Consider the following 13035-nt stretch of genomic DNA (forward strand, 5'->3'; position numbering starts at 1 on the left):
TTTGTCTTGGCTAGTGAGAAGATAGTTCCAGTCCGCCTCCGTAGAGGGAGACTCGCTGCTCTCGCGCAACGTAGGGCATTGCCACAGCATGTGTTGTAAGGTACATTTGGGGTGGCCACAGCGCGGGCACCCCGGCTCTATGCCATCCATGTATTTCGAACATTACATTTGAACTGTCCGCCCGGCGTCGACGGCGAGCTGTGGCTTGCGCTGCAACACGTCGGGCTCTGCACAGCAGTCTGCTGAGCCTGACGTTGCCTGGTTACAGCCGCGCGCGTACCTCTACGATTCGCCTTTTCAGCAGACGGTCGTAGCTTGCGAGCAGGCGCCATAACGTGTACTGAAGAGACAACACAGGCATGCAGACTACATGGCACACATGTCACTTCCCTTGACCCGTGGAGCGATGTGATGCTGTTGATGACGCTGATGATGATGATGATGATGATGATGATGATGATGATGATGATGATGATGATGATGATGGTTTAATGGCATCCCCTTCGAAACAGGTTGGTGACAAATGGTCGCCTAGCCTACATCAGTTAACCAGATCGAGCTACATGCAGTATACAACTGCTACGCGGCGGAACGCCTGGTTAAATTTAGCGCGACTGCTATGTAATGTTCGCACGTACACCATACGATGCTAAATGATGATGATGATGAATATTTAATGGCATTCCTGTTGAAACTGAACGGTGGCAGTGACCTAGTTTGCTTTGTTTAATTAGGCATGCTATTCATATTTTTCATTCTTGCATTTTTGTACACATCTCCTTAATCTTCTTTTTCTTCCTGATACCTTCTCCATCTAGCTTGTACAACTAATAAATGCAAATGGTACATGGCGTTTCACCTGGTGCATTAATATCCAACTGGAATATAAAGTGTGCACGTAACAACGCTACGCGGCGCGCTTCTTGACATGACAAGAGGCACGCTAGAATTCTAATGAGTGTGATGATGATGATGCAATTATTGTTATTATTATTTTGTTTGTACACATATAACACAAGTACACGAAGGAAATAGGGAGGGATCAAGCTGATAACTGCCGTCGAGAGGGGCACAACGCCTGCCTACTCTTTCAGGAGGAGGGAATAGAGGAAATGAAAATATTATTGGCATCCGCTTTGAAACAAAGCACTGACAAACAGTCAAGGAGGTTTTGCAAACAGTCACTTAGCCAGCTAATGATGATTACGTTTATTATTGACTGGCATTCCCTTTGAAACGCGGCGGGGACATTGTCACCTAGCTAGATTGTTTAATCAGGTACACAATATATATTTTTGCTAGAATTTTCGTATACATGTCGTCAAACTTCTACTGCCTCAAAACCTTCTACCTTGTACCACTACCTCTGCATCTTCTACATGACATGCTACGTAATAATATGCAAATGCAATGCACAGTGTGCACGTATCGACGCTACGCGGCGCGTATGTCTCATCGCGTGTAATCGCGCGTTTCCTCGCGCGCTAGGCGGCGTTTATAGGGCATTTTTCCGCTGCATGCTAGCAGGTGCTGGCGTGGCTGATTGGTAGCGTAGCTGACCCCCACGCAGCGGGCCAGGGCTCGATCCCGGCGGGAATTATATTTTTTTTTCTCATTCCTGGCGATAGCTGCTACGGACACCGAATACCACCGGTGGCGGCGGCGGACACCATCGCCAACCGAAACGGCTGTTGGAGTGAGCCCATAGCAGCATACACTGTGAAAATAATGGCGGAGCTCATCTCACTATGACTGTCGACAGCAATGCGATTACGATACGAGCAATGTAGCGACACATCGTATATCTGATAGAAATTGTATTTATTATTTCTAATAGACATTGTGAGACTTCCTTTGCTTAGGCTGTATGCGACAAACTACGGTAACATTGAACTTCGCTATGGCACTTGCTTGTCAAGATCGCCCGTGGGCATGGAGACATGACGACGTCTATATCACGCCGACGCATTCACAATGGATTGACAAAGTTGACAATTACGCGACGACGATGGAGTGAGGACGATGGTGCGACGAAAGTGGAATACTCGGTAACCCAAGCTGGCGAGGCGTTCATTCAAGCGTGGCACATGCCCACTGCCTAACCAATAAGACTCCATGGCAGTCATTGCATATAGCAGCAAGAACTTGTGTTCTCCAAGTCGCATATGAATTTTAGTATCGTTATACATCTGAAATATATGTGCATCATCGACGGTTTTCCTACGGTCTTGTGTCGTCCACTATCGCTGTGCGCCACAGTCACCATACGGTGACTTCAATGGCGCTGGCACGTTCCCCGTTATACATGCATTTCGAGACGCACACAGTGCTATGCTAATTAAGCCTTGATATCGCTTTCAATGCTTCGCCTTTGGTCGAAACTGAAAAATTTCGTTGCACCCGCTCACATTCGCGTATATGTATCTGTAATGATTCAAACACAACAAAGCAAATCAGGGCTCCGGCACGTTCGCGAAGGCCTTGATGCGAGTCTCGGTCCCGGCTCCCATCAGAACGACCTTAAGGGAGTAGTGTGTGGATCGGTGCAGGTTACAACATCTACTTCAGGTTTCATCAATGGGAGCGCAATAATGGCAACTTACCTTTTCCATTTGAAGCGCTGTTCCACAGACTCTTCTGACCCCCGCCCCTCGACCCACCAAGATGCAAGGGCTGACTAATGATTGTGATAGAAAAAAACTAAGCCTAGTGCGATGTCTGAAATTAACTCTCTAATTTAGCGGCCATTTTCTCGAATAGAAAACACCTCTCGGTTTGGCGTGTTCCGATCAGCAGGAGCTTCTCTCAAAGAAAATTTCTGCCGCTGGAACACGTACGACACAATCCAGTCTATTGCATTCACTTCTTTACAAACTGAATTCGACTTGCGCAAAGTGTTTCCCAGTGCTTATTTTGCTTAAAACTAGTCAGTCCGCTTCAGCTTCCTTTCGCGTGACTGCGTATTGAAGCCCCGCTGTTTTGCGTTTACTAGCAAGTGCACACGCGTATAAAGTAACGCTTCATCGTCTATGAATGCAGCTCCGCTTCGCGGCCCGTGTTCATTACAGCGTTTAACGCTACAATTGTAAGCACGATAAAAATTCAACCGATGCTTAACCTATATATACCAGGTGTTCAAAATTAAGCTTTGCGGAATTTTTAGAAATCACCTCTGGCAGGTTGCATAATTCTTACCATTTAGGTGGGTTATTCGATGAGGCGGATATTAGAAGCACGAGAAATCAAAACGCATATTCAACTAATTACCTTCTTAGTTAATTGCTTTACGACACATATTGCAATTTACAAATTGTAGCCGGTGAGCTTGTCAGGTGAATCCACTTGGAATGAATTTCCAGAATGAGACCAGTTTGGAGATATGCGCCATCAAACTCGTCGTAAAAATGCACTGTTGTTCCACTTACATTTTTACCAAAATGCTGTTTTATACATTGAAGCACAAAAGTAACTGGAACGCCTATCTATTGCGGCCCGCACTTTTGGAAATAATATCTCGAAACTGATGTCATCGTGGAAATTAATTTCAAGTGGATGCGTCTGTGTATGTCGTTCTTTTGTTGTGTATCGCCTTCGTGTGTGTTGTGGTTCATTGCATGTAATGTACTTGATCATTAGGACACCACGTAATCACTGATCATTTCAAGGCATGTAAACTTTGAGCGAAAGCTACTCGTTTAGTGTTATTATGTTCAGCTTATTTTGTCGAGTAATTATTTCTACAACAAGTTTACTAGCAGCACATGGCCACCAAGAAGAGCTTGAACAGAAATAGGAAAGTTGAAGTCACGAATGGCATCTGGAAGGAAGCCAAAAGTTCTTTATTGTTACAGTATGAAAGCTGTTTGGGCTTAAAACTGTAGATTTACATCCGGTACATTGACATCCGGCACATCCGGTACCTGTATAGTTAAATGCCTAGTTAATATCCCAGCTTCTATCTGCAACGATAAAGTTAGCTTCGCTTTAAATGCACACAAGAAATTTCGAGGAATGCAATGCCGATGTCCAGGTTACAGATGTCATTTTCTCTGATTTGCTCTAGGAGATAACTACCAACAAATATTTGAGGACGAAACGTGAACGAGTTCTACTGTCAGAGAAAAGTTGTTTCCCTTTCATTTGTTTTCCATATTGTTCACTTTCATGTACTTTCCTCTGCCTCGCGGGCTTCCGCAGATCTAATTTACCACATGCAGTGTCGCGGTGCCTCGAGTTTTCGAATAATTTGCCCTTGATCTGTGATCAGTTAGTTTCTGTCAGTGTCCACCTAGTGGGCATGTCCATCTCGTCGGCTGCTGAACTAATTGCCGTTGCCGGGGAAGGGGTATACGCGTCAGAAAGACGCAGGTACCCCCAGCCAATCAGCACTTCAGCAGCAGACGTCATGGACATGTCCACTAGGTAGACACTTACAGCATGCCCTCCCCCCCCCCCCCCCCCCCCCAAGAGGTCCCGCACTTCTGCTAGCCACATAGTTATTATACTCTGGTAGCTGCTTCGTGCACTGTCCCCACACCGCTGCGCGTCCCAATGTTCCTCTAACGTGAAGTATTCTCCGAGTCAAACCAGTTTTCTACATCTGGTTGTCTACGTTCAACGAGCAGAGCCTCCATGCGTTCTTTTTCCGCTAGGAGAAGAAGAGTGCATTGGGTTGGCCAAGCTAAAGGGGCGGATACAGTCCGGCGTAACGAGAACGCGACCCACGCGCGGCGCAGTTACACAACGTCAGGGAAAATTTGGACGCTCTACAGTCTAGCGTCCTAGAACCTGTCTCGTCTCGCACCGGAGCCCCTGAAGCAGAGTTCAGGGTGGGCTAGCTTGGCTGAACAGCAGTATGCTGCCCTATATCCTCCTCAGACCCGAACAATGGAACATAATCGGTCTTCAAGCTCGTTTTTGCTACTGTTATGTTATCAACTTGAAAAGCAATTTTTAAAGTTTAAATACCAGGGTCAGATGCCAAAAACTCCGTCTCCATGCAATAGCTATCTCCATGATCTCGTCATGTTTGCCATGGTAAAAACTACATTTAATTGCTTAAAAGCAGAGATGAAAATGGAAACACGTGTGGTACATTGCCATGTTGCTACTACGTCTGGTAGTCTCACGCAATCTCAGTGATTACGAAACCCACCCCAAGGTTGCTTTTGGCCGTCTGGGACGACAGAGAGGTCTAGAGCAGTTGAGTGTGAAATTACTCGAAAGTGCATGACAAGAATATGAGTAAACCGTTTCTTTACAATTACACATGCACTTTACTTCATAACCGGAATGAATATTTTGCGCATTCACTTCCGAGTGAATTTCGAAAAAAAATGTTGAAAGCTACGTGCAATATATTGTACTAGGGGTCTTAGGAGGATATACAACTCGAGTTCACTGAGGCGAGCGTATTTGCACCTTCCACAAACAACAAAGTGCTCACTTTGCCACAGAACATCTATATAAACTTAGAGGAGGGAAACTGCACCTTCCACAATGCAATGGAAATAAGAGTAGAGGCATGCATGCCAGGATAACCCCGCCTGCTTCAACATCACTACCACCACCACCTAGAGGTGGTGTTGTGTACTAAAGTATACGACCGATAGATGACGCTGGCAAACTCAAAACTAATATCATCATCATTACGTAGTGAGCAATATGTCCGCTGTGGTAACGGCTAGTGGGGCTCGTCGCGCTGCTCGTTCGCTAGTTCTATTACTGATTTCGGGGCTGTAATCATGTCCACGGTACTCTAACATGACTGAAGATATCTTTATTATGTCGCCAGGTGCCCGATAGACCTCAACTGGCAAAAAAACAACACTTCAAACAAGTAAGATTACGTAGTTAATTTTCAATAGTGAATGAAGCAGTGCACGTTCACAATTTTCGTACATGGAACGTGGACTGAATACTGTCAGTCTCTGAATTTACAAGATACAGAAACACAGATAGCCAGCTATTTAATCGAATTGAAAGCTGAAATCGATCGAAGTTTTCTCATCGTGTTCGGCACGCTGCTAAAGCGCGGAGAGCGAAGCTTCAGGCGGCGATATTTATTCTGGGTTACCCTCGCACTTGTAAATTGCGTGCAGTGCTGCTTGACGTGTTACATAATATACGTGTGTTATCTGCATCCGACGATTTCAACTAGATTAAAAAAAGAGACATAAAATGTGTTCGGCAAAGATGTACTGCCAGCAAGATAAGCTCGAGCTGCACTGTCCCATTGTTCTCATAACACATTGGCGAGAGGCACGTAGTGCAGAGTGGAAAAAAACGTTATGATAAATTTGACAGCACATATTGGCTGCTCCTGATACGTCCGCTGCACATTTAGTGTTGAGGTGCGACAGTGAAGGCTTTGACACAAGTTGAGTACTCGTAGGAAAGCAAGGAACGTTATGGAGACAACAGTGCTTACCAGGACTTCTGCTAATATTGTGCGAATAAACAAGGACACTAAGTCAACATATAAGCAAGCCCAATTAATGCTCACGGATCCTTGGAAAATGCAATTTACGATTTCATGTTAAAAAAGAAGCGGTTTGTGTATTCAAACAAGGCAAAGAGGTTGCAAGGAATGAACTCCTCAATTGAGTAACAAAGGTGAACAAGGGAGGCCTCAGCCTGCAGCCATCGTTTCAACAAGCAAACACATTTGTGAGGGCCGTGACGAAGACAAGTTCCCCCGCTGAGGCTTCCCTTGCTCGTCCACTGTTGATTGGCTGAATGTTAAGCCAAACTTACTCAGAGTATATTTCAAAAACATTTGGAAACACATTGTGCTCAGGTTTGACATCTGCTGCTTGAAGAGAAAGAAAAATTGTTTTTAATGATTTGGTTGTTTGAGAAGTTGTGGAGTAGACCGGTTGTGTGGACTTGCCTTTTCTAGCTATCTGTTACGGAGCAGCGTAGTTAATGAGTTATTGATTTCGTGCAAACTGTAAATGAAGCACTTGTAATTAACAAGTGTAAAATAATGCGCGTAACCAGATCTAATTCTAATCCTAGCACTTACCATCTTAACAACATTCCCTTAAATTTTATGTCATATAAATATCCTGTTGTACACACTACAAATAAATTGGACCACTAATACAGATTATGTCATTAACAATGCCAATCACATGCTCGGGTACTTACGGCGCAACATTTACAAGGCTAATAGGCTCGAAACTTGAATATGCATCTGTAGTATGGGATCCCAGTCGCGTTAATCTTATTACTTCGCTTGTACTGGTACAAAATACCTCTACTCTTTTCATTATTTCTAATTATAACCTACTGCGGGTATAGCCTCAGTGAAAACTAACCGAGTTCTTATTCCACTAGCTAACCACCGCAAGGTTACCCCTCTTTCGATATTTCATAAAATTTTCCAATACACCACACTTCGCGACGTCTTCATACTGCCACCTCAGTACATTCCAAACCGCGTCGATCATCGCAGTAAGGTAAAAATTAATTTATTTCACACGAAGTCTTCCTTTCATCCCCCGTACAACTGAGGAATGTAACGACCTTCCCTCAAGTGCCGTAGCCATTTCGGATAACAAACGTTTTCGCAAAACATTACCTAACGTTGTATAATCAGCCGAATTATTATATTACCAGAACTCGCTGCATTTTTTTGTTTGCTTTACATTACTACTTCGCAACCACTCTCTTTTTAATGTCATGTGACCCTGAGGGTATTATTAATAAAAAATAGTATAATAAAATGAAGAGTGACTACCAGAGTTTCAGTCAACAGGAAGTATCCTTTCCTCAAAATTCATTGAGAGCTTTTGAACGTTTTAAAATTTTTCGCATTTTATGTATCAAATTATCGTTGTGAGGGAGCATGTGGTAATGCCCGTCAAGCTGACTTGCAAAGAGCAGATGACATAGTTTGTGCATTAGCAAGTAAGAGCTTGCTACATTGTTTCTGTTCTGGTCCTCATGGCTGTAATGACTAGAAAAGAAAGAAGTAAGGATTCTGCATGTTACTTCTCCGTTTATCTTAAAACGCCCTTAAAAGCAAGTAGCTTTTATATCAAGTTTTAGCATTCCCGCTCGGTACGATACAAAACTGTAGACTGCCGCTTTCCTGATACAGCTCACAACCCTCTATGCGGTAAACTTGCAAACAATTTATGGTGAGGCACGTAGTTCATGAGGACGTGTTTCATTATATGACCATTGAGCTTCTTATGACTTATCGCGGGCAGCTTGCAGACCAATAATTTCTGTTTTGTCCGTCTTCCTGAAAAAAGAAATAATGAAGTGATGACAAACATGCAAGCAAAAAAGAAATGATGAAACAAAAGTTAGTCCAATAATTGAACAAAACATGATTTTAGTGTAAATGTTCAGAAACATGTGAGGTTTGTGAGAAACTGTGAGGTTTCTGGCCCCTGTGGGGACAAATTCACTGTCGACTTGTAGGTTCAAAGACAATAGAGTCCAAAGGGGTCAACAATTTATGAGCAGCGTCTTCGAGGCTGGAGTCGAAAGAAAAAAGAGCCTCAATTACTATGGTAGAAGTGTGGGTGTGTTTGTGATTCATATATGACTAGGAACAGTAAACAAAACTCTCCATGACAGAAAAGCACACTCACACACAACACTGTTTTGCGTGCGCATTTCTTTCAATATAGTCTGTGTCCGCTATGCTTAGTGAAGCCTCGATTAGCTGACAGTTTTTTCTACCACATACTAAGCAATAAACGTAGTTATTTTATTACGTCTCAAATGCAATTACTCTAACAGTATCACCGGAAGTACATTTGCCACAATAGTGCCGTGAATTCATCGCAGTGTATCATTTATGCAGTAACAGCCAAAACGTTTTTTTATTTGTGCTGTACTGCGTGTTAGGGATTTTTGCAACGTGGCAAAATAACAATAGCCTAGTTTGAATTGCCTTTGAAGAGCAATAACTTTATAACTGTTTTACTTTCACTTTTAAGAAATGACTACAGGAACTTGTTTTAACCGCCTCGCACGCACAGAAATTAAGACTTGAGAATGCTAAGCAGTGCTTTTTTACTCACCGATGCACACGCCCAGAGGCTGCAAAGTTAATCCGCTTTCGTGGGTGTAGTCTCCAAACAGACTGTGCTCGGCGCCAGCGATGAATTTTCGCGCTAGCTAGCACATGTTTTCAAGCAACACTTTATTACACAGCCAGACACGGTAGTAGATCACTAACGATGGAAGCTATGCAGCCGTTATGACAGTGTAACGGCGCAGCTGATAAAATTCACCGTCTTTAAACACGTTGGCTTGGTGGCGGCTAGCGAATGTTGAACGTGAACGTATAAACTGGCTCAAATATTATTGTTATGTATTTAAAACGAACCTGTGTGATGCTGCTCAAACGAAACGGCCACCCAGTTCGCAAATATTACCGCCGTACAATTTAAATCGATAAACGGCCCGGACTGCAATCCATACCAATGAGATGCGGCTTATCGAGCGTCAGGCAGGTCTTAAAACCTTCATTCAAGTAATAAAGCCCAGACTTTAATACCAGACGTCTAATAAAAACAATAACCTATTATTTTGTAACAAATTACATGGTATCTATGTTTGTCGGTTATTGTAGGTACATTTATACATAAAATATTTACCTACATTGAGCGCCCCTAGGAGAAAAATTACTAATTAAAATATAGGCACAAAATACAGTAGCTCCACTTACGCGATTCATGCTGGAACGGGCCGCCGTTGATTTTTCGCCCTCTGTGGCGATCGCTGGAACTTGAGAGTGTGCGGCGTGAGCTTGCGCTGCGGCATCAACTGATCGCCGCGCTGCTGCGGATCATGTTCAAAGCGCACGGTAAAAATTTAGCGATCTTTGCGCCTGCGGCATGACCTATGCGGCTTTACTGGTCGGTGCCTCGTACGCTGGAAACGCTGGACTCGCGGAGCAATCAGACAACTACCGCCATCTGTAGGAAAGGATGATAAATAGCTGAGGATCGGCACGGCCGGACTCGACTCTCTCCTCCATGCTCTGTTACGGCCTTCGCAACGAGACGGGAGCAAATGGAACTTTTTCTTGACGAGTGTCTCCATGGCTCGCCGCACGATAGCGCCACCATCTCACCGTGCCTTAGCCGTGTCCGCGGGCGCGAAGAATGGAATTTGGGAGTTTTACCAGTTGATTATCCGGCACGCCGTAGGGGGGGGGGGGGGGGGGGCACTCCGGATTAATTTTGACCAACAGGGGATCTTTAACGTATCCCCAGTGGACGCTACACGGGCGTTTTTGCATTTTGCCCCCATGGAAAAGCGGTCGCCGCGGCCGGGGTTTGATCCCGCGACCTCGTGCAACACCATAGCCGTTAAGCCACCGCGGCGGGTGCGGCCCCGAGAAGGCGCGCGGGTTGGACTCTGCTGCTGTAATTTTCTTGAGCAGCTCCTGCCGTGATTGGTGACTTTCTCCTGCGCACTTGTTTATCAGACTTGTCCGCTTATGCCCACGATAATAGTGTGGACTTCCTCTCTGCGATCCTGGGGCGGTATTCTGCAAGAGTCCAATTAGTGGACTGTCCATTTTGGCTGTCGCTGATTGGCTGCTGTTTCACGTGCGGGAAGGAGACTGGCTGGCACCTTCCTGCACGTGAAGCAGCAGCCAATCAGCGACAGCCAAAATGGACAGTCCACTAACTGGACTCTTACAGAATACCGCCCCTGTTCTGCTTTTGTGGGCGTAGTTACCTCACCACTTCTGTGCTTGACGGCCGCGTCTAAATCAGCATGGCCATGCCGTCGATCCCTCAAGTGCTGCCTATTGTGTGCCAGCGTTTACAGCTGACTTTGTGAGCTTTGGCCGAGGACTCATATCGAGCGTTAAAACTTTTTTTTTCTTTTTTTTTTATACATCTATAGGCGTTGTTTCTTCCTGACGCCTCAAACGTGGCGAATGTAGCCATGGTGTACTATTGCATGCCATTTTGCAAGTCTCAGCAGGGGAAAACGCCTGGTGTTTCCTTTCACCACTTTTCTTTCTCGTGAGAATCTCATCAACGACAAGTCTGCATCAACTGTAGCACGTAGCAGTTTATAATCACTTCAATGAAAGTGATTATCTTCCCGGATGCCGAATAAGGAAGTTGTTTGCGAGCGCTCTTCTGACCATCTTCGATATCTATCCGTCCTACATGCTACACGAAGTGCTGAAGCTGCAATTTACACCCTACCCTGAATATTTTTCTCATCTTCAACTGCCCAAAAGATCTCGGCAACGCTCACACAAAGCGCACAGCTGGTGTGCTTGCTTTCAAGTTTCTCAGACTACTGCTAGTGAACCACACAAAGATGGTAACGAAAAAAAAACATGAGAAACCAGTTGCTTAGGTGCATAAGCCATCCAGACAATGTTTTAGGCTTAAATTTACATCATGTCAAGGTTGCTAGCACCAAAATGTACATTTGGGCACTGTATTGATTAGGAGATAGTTTTTCGCTGTAAAATTTCCATTTTTGTTGTAGCCTCGCAGTATCCATGTATCTTTTAATAAATTCAAGTCCGTGTACTGAGATAATTATTCGCCCTTAGTAACAACATGCGTATTCGATAATGTAGGCTGTTGTAACCTTCTCCTTTGATCTATCCAGTGTCGTCTGTTACAGGCTTACGGTTTCAAGAATAAGCTGTAAGCCGTTTCATGCACATCATATGAGGCTATGATGTTGACTACTGGCACTGAAAATAAATATTAAGCTTTAAAATTCGAGATAGCTTGCTTCCGGCAGCCGGCGTTTCCCAGATGTTGCTCACATAATACCTGCCGGAGCGCATCTGTGTGAGCGTTTTGAGGAGGCGGCAGCGGTGCAATGGTTAAAACATCTGAAATATCGTAAAGTAGTGACACGTTTCAAATACTACCGCTTCCTTCTCGCGCGCTCTCACTGAGGCCGACGCCGCGTCGTTATTGGCCTACTGGCATCACGTGGGACCTCGCGTCGGCTTCGTTTGTTTACATTCGCGCACCATCGCCATTTATGCTTAATTCTTCAGAAGCGTCTATCGACTGGCGAGGAGTGCATGTTTGCGCCGTTGCCCATCCGTGTGCGTTGTGTTTGTTGTTTGCGAACGCCCTGAACCAAGCTTTATGGCGAGTGCGACTTCGCTTCGCGGCGTTTTCTTTCACAATGAGCTGCTGCAGCATAGGATGTCGAAATAGAGTCAGCGAATCAAAAAGCTCTTCGCAATACTGCCCGGTAAACACGACGGTTTAAGAAGAAAGCCATCATTCATCGAATTGGGAGGGAGAACTTCTGACCGACATACTTCACTCGACTAGGCGAAGTAAGTTGAGAGTATCTCGTAGTATAGTATGTGTCGAGGTTTGCGTAATTTGTTGCGGGCCATAACGTAGCACATATGACACAATTGGCTCGGCATGTTGCCGATTTTCTGCCCGTTCTAACACAATTCCTACTCGACGTGTACTTTGTTTCCTACTTAAACTACGTGGTCGTATTTTATGCGCTTATACGCCAACAGGCTTGAATTCGCAGGCGCGTGAGGCTGCGGGTGAGAAACTTGATTAAGAAACTTTTAGATCCAGCGCAGTCCTTTTCATAAAATTTGAGGCTCGAGCGTGAAAACTCACCTTAGCAAATAAATCAACTATCGGTCTTTTGTGGTTACTTACTAGCCTTCTTTAGAGTGACTGGTTTTATTTGTCTCTTTTGTTCTTATTAGTAGTTGGCGATCGGCCGGTAGATTTGCGATAGAAAGGCACCGGTGAAAAGCGTTCATGCTCTCCTCAAACCGAGTTACGGGGCGTTCTAAGCCAAACGACAGCATCATCGGTCCTTGAGATGTACGGGCTAATTCGCGTGAGCTTTAAAGCGTGTGAATGCTTAGAGGCGGCAGTGGAGCACTCGCAAAGAAAACGTATGTTCGCCCGCTCGATCGCTGGCTCGTTCAGTCGTCGCTTGTTTAGTTGTTCGTTCGGCCATAACTTCACTAAAGTCATATCTCGCAAATGTTATGTCGGAGCGAGCGCAACCGTCCTCAAAGCACGC

At 44.8% G+C, this 13035-nt stretch overlaps 1 protein-coding gene across 1 annotated transcript in view; it reads right to left on the bottom strand.

Moving 5' to 3' along the window:
* Positions 1–13035, bottom strand: part of LOC125941049 (acyl-coenzyme A thioesterase 13-like) — a 149661-nt gene that overhangs the window by 113746 nt on the left and 22880 nt on the right. The gene's annotated exons all lie outside the window — the stretch shown is intronic.

The sequence above is a fragment of the Dermacentor silvarum genome, chromosome 10, assembly GCF_013339745.2.
Source record: "Dermacentor silvarum isolate Dsil-2018 chromosome 10, BIME_Dsil_1.4, whole genome shotgun sequence".
Taxonomy (NCBI): domain Eukaryota; kingdom Metazoa; phylum Arthropoda; class Arachnida; order Ixodida; family Ixodidae; genus Dermacentor; species Dermacentor silvarum.